Source organism: Solanum verrucosum, unplaced genomic scaffold, assembly GCF_900185275.1.
Source record: "Solanum verrucosum unplaced genomic scaffold, falcon-dt-bn FXZP01000004.1, whole genome shotgun sequence".
In the NCBI taxonomy this organism is placed as follows: Eukaryota; Viridiplantae; Streptophyta; class Magnoliopsida; order Solanales; family Solanaceae; genus Solanum; species Solanum verrucosum.
The window spans coordinates 269,603-280,417 of record NW_026020212.1 but is presented as its reverse complement, the minus strand read 5'-3'; the positions used below and the strand labels follow the sequence as shown (position 1 = coordinate 280,417).

The window sequence follows — 10,815 nt, the reverse complement described above, 5'->3', positions numbered from 1 at the left end:
TTATTATTATCAACATTTTTGTTTTTCTTTAAATGAGGAGATTGTGGAAAGATGGTTAAAATTTAAAATATACATTTCCACAAAAAAAGGACCACACTGAATTGGCGAACTATTTCAGAATATAGAAATGCCGAAAACGAAGAACGTCCGATCTTGTTTCTGGATTGAGTAGAAAGGGGATATATGAAGTTCGTTCTCTTCCTCTGTGCATCTCTGTGATGGGTAAATCTCCTTAAAAAAGGGACAACTTTCGTGTAGTTTGTGATTGGATGTAACAACGTTAGAGTTTTTAAAAAAATAAATACATACACATAATTAATTTTAATTTTAATTTTTAAAAAATCTGATTTACTGTAGTGCTGACATGTGGCACTTTTTCTTCTCCTTTTATATATAGATAGATTATTATTATTATTATCTACATTTTTGTTTTTCTTTAAATGAGGAGATTGTGGAAAGATGGTTAAAATTTAAAATATACATTTCCACAAAAAAAAAGGACCACAACGTTAGAGTTTTTTTTAAAATAAATAAATACACATAATTAATTTTAATTTTAATATTTAAAAATTTTGATTTAGTGTGGTGCTGACATGTGGCACTTTTTCTTCTCCTTTTATATATAGATAGATTATTATTATTATTATCTACATTTTTGTTTTTCTTTAAATGAGGAGATTGTGGAAATATGGTTAAAATTTAAAATATACATTTCCACAAAAAAAGGACCACAACGTTAGAGTTTTAAAAAAAATAAATACATACACATAATTAATTTTAATTTTAATTTTAAAAAAATCAGATTTAGTGTGGTGCTGACATGTGGTGCTTTTTCTTCTCCTTTTATATATATAGATAGATTATTTGAAACTTGTATCCTTTTTCTTAATTTCAAATATCTTTAAGGTTTAAATTACCTTCATTTCAAAAAATGAAACAAATTAGGTGGTAACTCTGTATTTTGAAAGTAAATTTTATTTGATGTGTTTTTAATCGAGTTTAAAAATGGATTGTAACATATATAATATTAAAATTTCTACTATTAATACATATTAGATCTAAATTCATAATTTTGAAGTAAAATGACGTAAGAATTGATCAAAATTCTTCTCTTCGATAAAGTACTTAAATGTTTGACACATGTACGATTAGGTTCATGAAAATAAAGAAGAGAAGGATGTCACAACAATCAAAATTTTCAATTAATTGATAAATTGCAAGTTGCATCAAAGGAAAAACAAATAATCATCCATATTGTCCATACATGTTTGGTTGTGATCTTCAATTAATTTGTATGAGATTGCAGTTAAAGTACATCGGTATAATACATAAACATGATCTTTAACTTAGCTTTTGCGGACAACTATGTTGTTCAATTTTGAATGTGCACAAATAGACACTTAAACTTGTATAAAATTGAACAAGTAGACACATGTGTTCTACATTGCATAATACACGTAGGACACCATTCATGTAGGACACAAAATTACCATGTAGGATGAATGTGTCCATTTGTTCAATTTTATACAAGTTTAAGTATCTACTTGTAGTTACCAGCTGACGCCAAGTTAAGGATCATGTTTATGTATTATATGCCTAAAGTACATCTATCTTTTGTGGAAATACAATGGATTCAAAAGCATCAAATCTCTCTTATTCGAAAGAAGTGAAACACATCGAAATGGTACCAGCCGTACTTAATAATAGAAGGATTTGGCAGAAATATGTTAAATTGTCCCTCCTAAAAAGATTATTCCAGAATAAATGGGCAATAGTTAGGAGAGGTGCGCCAGCGGCGAGCAGAAGCAACGTTATTAGATGCCTCAGAAATTGTCGAATTCCTATTTAATCGGGATTCAAAATGGATATCATAAATATACCGAATTATAAAAAAAAAAAAGGTTAAGTACATTTTCCAATAATTAATGTATGTTAAGTGTGACTGTGTGAGAATTAACTTTAATATGTGTCTGGATACACTTCATAATTACTACTCCCTCTGTTACTATTACTTGTCCACTTTTCATTTTTTAGTTGTCCTTAATTACTTGTACATTTTGACAAATAAAAAAAGAATAATTTTTTTACCTATTATATCCTCAATTAATTGCTTTGAAAAAGGTAGAATTTTTTGAAATCTTAATATTTCAATTTATTCACTTCATAATTAATAAGGGTAAAATGGTAAACTCACTATGTCAATCATTGTTTTTTTCATAGATGTGTCAATTCAAAAGTGAACAAGTAATTAGGGACAGAGGGAGTATCTAACTAATCTTTGCCAGTCTATGCATGAAAGCAACATTAGAGCTGAATATAAATATGTCCACTTGGAAAGACAATTACTGGTTTAGAAGTAGTTAAATTAATCGGAAATGGTTCAAAATTGTCCCTGAACTATGCGAAATAGACCACTTATACCCTCCATTACATTTTGGGATCAAAAATACCACCGCAGTTATCCCAGGAGACCACAAATACCCTCAAGAGTTAACACCCCAATTTTTTAGTGACGTGGCAAGCCACATTGGACTAATCCCTCCACCTAAGCATTGCCAATTAAGATTCATTACAAAAGAACTTGACTTTTAGTGGCGACAAAGTCGCCACAAAATCTCAAAATATTGCCACTAAAGGTTATGAGTGATTTTTAGTGGCGACTAAGGCTCCAACAACCATTCGCTAGTAAAACCTATTTTTTCAACAAAAAAAAATATGATAATTAATTTTCGATTGCGACCTAATTTTCTAAAATAAATAACTTGCAATATCCATATTAAAAACATTCAATATTATTACGAAAAATAATCAAAATTACTTCTCGATTCAAATCTCCTACTATATAATGCATCATTGTACATTTTATACATTTACATATGACATAAAAATAAAACATACAGTGTCTTCAAACTCCTACTTAATCGATATCATATTTGGTTTTTTAAAAACAATGAAGAAAAAAACACAAAAAATAGAATTTAATGTTAAAAACTTTTAGTGACGATTTTCTGGGCTTTGTGGCGACTGTTGTTGCCGCTAAAGGTCTAGTTCTTTTGTAGTGAATCCTAGTTGGCAACGCTTAGGTGGAAGGATTAGTCCCACGTGGCTTGCCACGTCAACAAAAATTTGGGATGTTAACTCTTGAGGGTATTTGTGGTCTCTTAGGATAACAGCAGGGGCATTTTTGATCCCAAAATGTAACGAAGGGTATAAATGATCTATTTCATATAGTTCGGGGGCAATTTTGACCCTTTTCCGTAAATTAATTAGGGAACTGTTATATTTGAACTAGTGTATTGTAATTTTATTTAGGGAAAATTAAGCTTTACGTTGACTGGGAGAAATATTTATACGTTCTAACTCATATTTGAATTTGTAATTAACTACTTTAGTTCATATTTGTGTATAAACACTTTGTATACACTATTATACTTTATACATGCACTATTTAAACATCATTATTTTTCCTCTAAAAATGTTTAGTGGTTATTTCTATAAATATTTTGATTAAATCGATGAAAAAAGAAAAAATAATAATGTTTTCATATGAAAAAGTTAGACTTGCACCATGCATTTTTTCAATCATGAGATGTTCAGTGGAAATGAAAGAGAAAAAACATGTTTTATAGCATAAATTTCATACATATTCACGGTAAAATAATCTTTCTTTCTAGCTGAGGATTAATTCATTATATATAATTTTTTTTCTAAAGTATAATATTTATATATTATATAAATAATAAATATGACAACATAACAAAATGTTTTATGTGGGATAGTATGTTTTTGAAAATTTTCCTATTAATTATTTTATGGGGTTCTAAACATTGTATTTGTCCAGTTGATCACATCAATATTTACCGTCTTTATATTTTTGTACTAATGAAGTATATATATCTTTTGTTTTGTTTAATCATTTAAAGTGTTAATTCTCCATTGAGCTCGACTAATTAAAATATCATTGCGAGTAGACTCGCTAATGCGGATGAAGTGCTGCCTATTGAAACATATTCATTTTCAATATTTCGACACGTATTAAGACTTTTGATTAAAAACGGAATAACTCTAATCATCCTATCACAACTCATCATAATTGATGATTAATGAAGTATTGGTTAGAGGATTTACAACCACACAAAAATAAAGAGTGTTAATGATTTTTTGTTATGATATTTTTTAGGGTTTTAATTAGTTATAACGACTTATTAGCTATATATAACCATTATTTGATTGGATATATAAACAAACTAATTAGGCAAACACCATTTAAAGAGTGGTTCCCCCACAAATTGACAAGTGATTTTGACAATTTAACAGAAATGTATGAGTTTTACTTTATTTGTATTCACTTTACTTCTCCATACAAATACAATCGTTTCATTTCTTTATTGGTCATTTGTTTTGACTTTAATTCAACTTTGCTATCACTCTCAACTTGCTTCATTTATCAAACTTTCTTGTAATTATCTACAAACGAATTTAATTTAGAATTTAAAAGTTAATGATACATGTTTGATATTTGTATTGAAATTTGACTAATTTAGATTCTCACTGCATAGAGTATTCCATTTACAGAAAATGCTTTCTGTCAAAGATTTTTTCATAACAAAGACTTGAAATCGTGACATCTGATTAAAGAAGGAGGAGTCCCTTCGATTGTACCACATCCTTTGGTGGTAAAATTTATTAGATTAATCCTTAATTAGCATTTATTCCTTTATATTTTATAATTATGCGTTCATGTTTATTATTTGTTATAATAGTATTATAATTTTTTTGTTGATTTTACATATAAATTTTGTGCTTCACATTGGAAATACTGAATTCGATATTAATTTTTTTTTTGCATTCGACTCTGTAATTATCGTTATAAGTATATTATTGATGTTAACCTTTCACGACTAGCTTAGGTGACATGTATATATGAAAAGAAAAAAATTACTCATATCTAATATTTACACCATATAAATGTACGATATACTAATGTAAATATCGATCTTAAGTAATGTAGACAATAAAATTCGCGTCGAGAAAACAATAATCAAGAACGGAAAAATTATGCAAATTATTTCAAAGTGCGAGTGTTACAATCTCTATGATTCCTCTGAATTCACCTTTTGGAATATAGATTCAAGGGCTCTTGAGCTTGTTCTTGAATTTTGTTCTTGTTCTTTGACTTTAATCTTGGATTCAAGGGCCTTTGGAGCTTGTTCTTGAATATTTGATGAACTTGGACTTTACTTTATCTTGATATTGAACTTATTCTAACTTTAACTTGATCTTGATCTTTATCTTGATCTTGAATTTGAACTTTATCATGATCTTGACTTCTAGTTGAATTCAAGGGTTTCGAGCTTGATCTTGAATCCGGCGGTCTTGATCTTGATCGTTCTTGAACTTGAACTTTATCTTGATCTTGACTTCTAGTTGAATCCAAGGGCTTCAAGCTTGATCTTGAATCCGGCGGTCTTGATCTTGATCGTTCTTGAACTTGAACTTTTTCTTGATCTTGACTTCTTCAAATCTTCAATTCTTAAACTTAAACACTTGAATTCTTCAACTCTTGAGTTCTTGAATTCTTAAACTTATAGCTTGTAGAGAAATTTGTGGCTTTTGATCCACGAGCTTTCTCTAGCTTTTTATTTAGAATTCGTTTTCTTTCCTGAATTATGAGGACCCCTATTTATAGTTTTAGAATAGGGGAGTTGCGAGCGATATGAAGAGGACTACCTTCGGCCAATCAAATTTAAGTGACATGACATATGGGCTTTGTGGAGCGGGCTTTAATTAAATCTATATTTATTAGATTTAAATAATTAACTCAATTATTAATCCATAATATTTATTTGAACTAATATATTCATAAATTTAATATAATCCAAATCATTTTATAAATTTATATTTAATAAATTTTAGCACCAAATTTTTCCGATTCGGCGGTTGGACCAAGTCAGAAAGATTGAGAAATAGTACAAGTAAATTTAAACAAATGCTTTTGAACGTTATAGCGGCATGGTTTTTTTGTTAAAAGAAAAGCATAAGAAATCACGTCCTTAGTGAATTACCGCAATATGCATCATTACTAATTTTGAAGTAAGTATATTGAAGCAAAACAATTAAATTTTGAGTTGTTTTCAAAATAATTATCCAAATTCTAGAAATACTTCAATAATTCCTTAAAAATATTAAAATTTTTATGCGGTGAACGTGGATCGAACACGTGACCTTCAGATCTTCAGTCTGACGCTCTCCCAACTGAGCTATCCCCGCTTGTTTGAAAATTTCAATTAAATTTAAGTTATCACTCCATTTGAAGTTGCTTTCATATTTTATCAAGCCTCTTTAATTAGGACATGTACCAATTGAACACTCCAATTTTGATCAATTTATATCTATTAAACACAAATAACAATCGGTTTATAGAATGTTATGTGTGTATCTCACATGCTGATATTATGAAGAAAAAAAAACAAATAAAGTGATAACATAAAAATAGCGATTTAATTCTTGTACTATTACATAATTTCAATTTTCGTCCTTATGTTATTTGACTATGCATATTTAACATTCAATTATTCGAAGTATGTGATTTTGATCCTTAAAGAAGATAACGACCAGAATTACTTTTCCGTTTTTATTAAAAAAATATTATCTTTAAAAATAACTAAAAAATTATTTTTAGTTATTTATTTAGTGCCAAATGTCAATAAAAATAGGCAAGCTCTTTATAAAACAAAAACAAAAATATTATTCGAAATTCTTTCATCCGCCCAATAAAAGTGAAAAGAACATTTTTTGCCACATCAACATTTTGTGTTCGATTGGTACACTTTGAATAAGTTAAGTGTTTCATAGGTACTAATTCTAGTTAATTAGATGTCTAAGTGAATTATGTGAACAATTTTAAAAGGTCGTCATCGATGACTTAAGCCTTTCAGTTATTGAATTAGACAATTGGATAAGAAATCAATAATGACATTATATGGTTAATTTTTATGATTTGAATGCTCATTTGTGAAATTAACTAATGAACTTGAAATTATACAAATCTCTTTATTTCAGGGATATGGGAGGATTTTTGCAAGTTTGAAATTCGCCGTTAGGTATGATGAATTTTCAATGGAAAAAGTGCTTTCTAAATTGAACGTGAAAGTAATTTTCCATCCTCTCGTACTAAAGAAAGATCTTCTCAATGCTCTAATGCTCTAATACTCACATCAGATATGGACCAAAGTCCAAACTGTCTCTCGATGTTCTGCACCCAACTCACGTACTGCTTTAATAGGCGAACAACCCAACCCTTGGAACATACTACATTCCTAGGTGCCGAAGAGACGACATCAAGGTTCCAAACCTTCCCGTCAATGTGAACTCTCGGGGAAGATCAACTTGTTGTCCCTAGAGTAACTTTTATCCGTTGAGTCACCATCCTTCCACTCGACATCATCGGATCACTAAAGTCGACTTTCGTTCCTACTCGACAGGTGGGTGTTGCAGTCAAACTCCCTTCTACCTTTGCACTCGAGGGCCAATCTTTGTTCGCCCCGAGGAAACTTTCGCACACTTTCATAACCTTTTGGGAGGCCTACGCCCCATAGAAATTGTCTACCTGAGACTGTCCCTTGGTCCGTAAGTCTTGACACAAGGTTAGAATTCTAAGCCTTCAAAAGTGATATCTCACTAATGGCTTGTTTGAAAATTTCAATTAAATTTAAGTTATCACTCCATTTGAAGTTGCTTTCATATTTTATCAAGCCACTTTAATTAGGACATGTACCGATTGAACACTCCAATTTTGACCAATTTATATCTATTAAACACAAATAACAATCGATTTATAGAATGTTATGTGTGTATCTCACATGCTGATATTATGAAGAAAAAAAAACAAATAAAGTGATAACATAAAAATAGCGATTTAATTCTTGTACTATTACATAATTTCAATTTTCGTCCCTATGTTATTTGACTATGCACATTTAACATTCAATTATTCGAAATGTGTGATTTTGATCCTTAAAGAAGATAACGACCAGAGTTACTTTTCCGTTTTTATTAAAAAAAAATATTATCTTTAAAAATAACTAAAATTTTTTTTTTAGTTATTTATTTAGTGCCAAATGTCAATAAAAATAGGCAAGCTCTTTATAAAACAAAAACAAAAATATTATTCGAAATTCTTTCACGCACCCAATAAAAGTGAAAAGAATATTTTTTTTGCCACATCAACATTTTGTGTTTGATTGGTACACTTTGAATAATTTAAGTGTTTAATAGGTACTAATTCTAGTTAATTAGATGTCTACGTGAATTATGCGAACAATTTTAAAAGGTCGTTATCGATGACTTAAACCTTTCAATTATTGAATTAGACAATTGGATAAGAAATCAATAATAACATTATATGGTTAATTTTTATGATTTGAATGCTCATTTGTGAAATTAATTAATGAACTTGAAATTATACAAATCTCTTTATTTCATGGATATTGCAGGATTTTTGCAAGTTTGAAATTCGCTGTTAGGTATGATGAATTTTCAATGAAAAAAGTGCTTTCTAAATTGAACATGAAAGTAATTTTCCATCCTCTCGTACTAAAGAAAGATCCTCTCAATGCTCTAATGCTCACATCAGATATGGACCAAAGTCCAAACTGTCTCTTGATGTTCTGCACCCAACTCACGTACTGCTTTAATAGGCGAACAACCCAACCCTTGGAACATACTACATCCCTAGGTGGCAAAGAGCCGACATCAAGGTTCCAACCCTTCCCGTCAATGTGAACTCTCGGGGAAGATCAACTTGTTGTCCCTAGAGTAACTTTTATCCGTTGAGTCACTATCCTTCCATTCGACATCATCGGATCACTAAAGTCGACTTTCGTTCCTACTCGACAAGTGGGTGTTGCAGTCAAACTCCCTTCTACCTTTGCACTCGATGGCCAATCTTTATTCGCCCCGAGGAAACTTTCGCACACTTTCATAACTTTTTGGGAGGCCTACGCCCCATAGAAATTGTCTACCTGAGACTGTCCCTTGGTCCGTAAGTCTTGACACAAGGCTAGAATTCTAAGCCTTCAAAAGTGATATCTCACTAATGGCTTGTTTGAAAATTTCAATTAAATTTAAGTTATCACTCCATTTGAAGTTGCTTTCATATTTTATCAAGCCTCTTTAATTAGGACATGTACATCTTGAACACTCTAATTTTGACCAATTTATATCTATTAAACACAAATAACAATCGGTTTATAGAATGTTATGTGTGTATCTCACATGCTGATATTATGAAGAAAAAATACAAATAAAGTGATAACATAAAAATAGCGATTTAATTCTTGTATTATTACATAATTTCAATGTTCGTCCCTATGTTATTTGACTATGCATATTTAACATTCAATTATTCGAAGTGTGTGAATTTGATCCTTAAAGAAGATAACGACCAGAGTTACTTTTCCGTTTTTATTAAAAAATATTATCTTTAAAAATAACTAAAAATTTATTTTTAGTTATTTATTTAGTGCCAAATGTCAATAAAAATAGGCAAGCTCTTTATAAAACAAAAACAAAAATATTATTCGAAATTCTTTCACGCGCCCAATAAAAGTGAAAAGAACATTTTTTGCCACATCAACATTTTGTGTTTGATTGGTACACTTTGAATAATTTAAGTGTTTAATAGGTACTAATTCTAGTTAATTAGATGTCTAAGTGAATTATGCGAACAATTTTAAAAGGTCGTCATCGATGACTTAAGCTTTTCAATTATTGAATTAGACAATTGGATAACTCTACTCTTGACTTATAAATTATATATCCAAATAATCTCATTCTCAATCATTCCATACATTACTTAGCAAAGACGTAGTTATCTGAAGTGGATTATCTTCTACTTTTTTTATTTTTTTTTAAATAATCTTTCGAATGAAAAATGATAGTGACTTGGGGACATCTTAGTGGTTGGATGGATGACCACATGTATACTCTCGATTTGAAGGTCCACCCCACCCCTCTTAATTACCTCCAAATCTGAAATTGTAAGTGGGAAGTTGTTCATAATCCAAATAAATAAATTAGAATTTAAATTAAATTATTTCTTACATCTAGTATCGACCTTTTAAAATCATGTCATTAAAATCTTAAAAATATCTTTGCCGATTTCTTAGAATATGTTTAAATTGTACAAATGACACATCAAATTATTTAAAACAACTTATAATGTATCTCTCAGATGCCTTAAATTACTGAGTATATTTATTCTACTTTAATCAATTTATTTTATAAATGTAAGTTTACATTTTATTGCATCACTAAAGTTACTAGGAACTAAATTGGACTAGATTGCTCTTAAAAGTATATATGCGTGTAAGTCGAATATACTCTTATTACTCTAATATTAAGTTTTATCATGTAAAATAAGACCAATTTTGGTCTAATTAATTAACGGTAGAGACATGCATGATTAATCCAAACTATTAACGAAAGGCAAACTTAATGATTTTTCATACTTTAAAGGTATTTTTAACTCTTTTATATTTATTAAATAATGTAAAAGTTATAGGACCGAAGGATCCGAATTTCGAAACCATGAACACCAATCACCATGCATGAACAAACACACGGTTATCCGGTTTCAACATCATTAACAGTGGCAAGTATAGTTTTAGAGTTATGAGTTCAACTAAATTCAATTCTCTTTATTACTTGAATATATATGTGCAAACAACGTAACATTAACTAAATATTTGATTTTGAACCTATCAACTTAAAATCCCGCCCCGTATGAAGTCTAGGCTTTTTAATTAGAGATGG

The 10,815-nt window shown here is 29.6% G+C and overlaps 1 non-coding gene across 1 annotated transcript; it reads right to left on the bottom strand.

The window, feature by feature from the left end:
• Positions 1–6,197: 6,197 nt before the first annotated feature.
• TRNAF-GAA (transfer RNA phenylalanine (anticodon GAA)) lies at positions 6,198–6,270 on the bottom strand. The gene has a single exon. It is a non-coding gene; the product is annotated as a tRNA-Phe (tRNA).
• Between the last annotated feature and the right edge of the window lie 4,545 nt (positions 6,271–10,815).